The 1,222-nt window shown below is 31.8% G+C and overlaps 1 non-coding gene across 1 annotated transcript; it reads left to right on the top strand.

Annotated features, from left to right (window-relative positions):
• Positions 1–972: 972 nt before the first annotated feature.
• Trnaa-agc lies at positions 973–1,044 on the top strand. The gene has a single exon. It is a non-coding gene; the product is annotated as a tRNA-Ala (tRNA).
• The last annotated feature ends 178 nt before the right edge of the window (positions 1,045–1,222 follow it).

Here is a 1,222-nt window from a genome sequence, read left to right as displayed (position 1 = left end):
GTGTTACCAGAGTCACCTGACTTCCGCTGTCCTAACAATATTTAATTTTACTTAGTAAAAGTTACTGATTCAGATGATGTATAAGACATAAGATTCCCAGGGATAACAACAATCTGTCTTCTTTTTTTTTTTCTAGGGTCCTTACAGAATCTTTCTCATGGACTAGCAGGTCTGAAAGTGAGTATTTAATGAAAATTAAAAATATGACGTCTTCGTTCCATTCCTTCTTCACAAAAATATGTCTAAAAAGTTTCAAAGTAATGCTAAAACCTTCAAGTAGTATGTTTGAAAATGCTATGTATTAAGTATGGAGTATTCTAGTTTAAGATGAATTGGATAAAGTGAATAATTAAGATTTCGTAGTTGACTATTTTTGCTCATTTGTTTTGTGTCTATCACCAAAAAAGTAATTGAAATTGTTTGAAAGCGATACCAATGTTAATATTTTTGGAAAACGGAAATATTGTGAAACAGTTCAATAAATTTAAAATAAATTAAATAAAAGATTATTTATTTCAAATGTGTAATAACCATTTTGAAATTCGGGGCAATGGCTGGGTTTTCCCGGTTTTTCGTGACAGCATAGCTTACACAAACAAAAACTCAAGCGCCACCTATGGTGACAGGTAACCTTTAGGTTGAGCTTTGATACACCATTAATTTTCCGTGATATCTTTCTAAAACTACTTTATTCAAATGATGAAGTTGTTTAAATATAATTATCGATGCTGTCGGAAGTGGCGATAACCGACCGTTGTTTACAACCACCGATTTACATCTAAATAAAACAGCCACCTGCAAGTGTTAGCTGGGTCTATGTGACTTTACAATTGGCTAGGATTAGATGATAGATAATCATCTATCTTGAATAATCGTACAGAAATAAGACAAACGACTATTACTAGAAATACAAACTAGAAAAAAAATACATATAAAGTTCAATTAGTAAATTTTAGGAAGTATTAATCTGTAGGGGGCGTAGCTCAGATGGTAGAGCGCTCGCTTAGCATGCGAGAGGTACCGGGATCGATGCCGGCGCCTCCAAACGTTTTAAAATCATCAACGTTGAGTTTAATCTCACGGAATATATTTTATACTAGAATCCCATGTTCGTAATGTTATGAATATAAAATAATTTATTTAAAAAAATATAAAACAAGATTAATTAAGACAGTTATACATTTCAAACACGACAATATTTTGTTACACCAAATGTATGTTT

Source organism: Limulus polyphemus, unplaced genomic scaffold (genome assembly GCF_000517525.1).
Source record: "Limulus polyphemus unplaced genomic scaffold, Limulus_polyphemus-2.1.2 Scaffold85520, whole genome shotgun sequence".
In the NCBI taxonomy this organism is placed as follows: Eukaryota; Metazoa; Arthropoda; class Merostomata; order Xiphosura; family Limulidae; genus Limulus; species Limulus polyphemus.
This window is presented reverse-complemented; position numbering and strand designations above follow the sequence as displayed.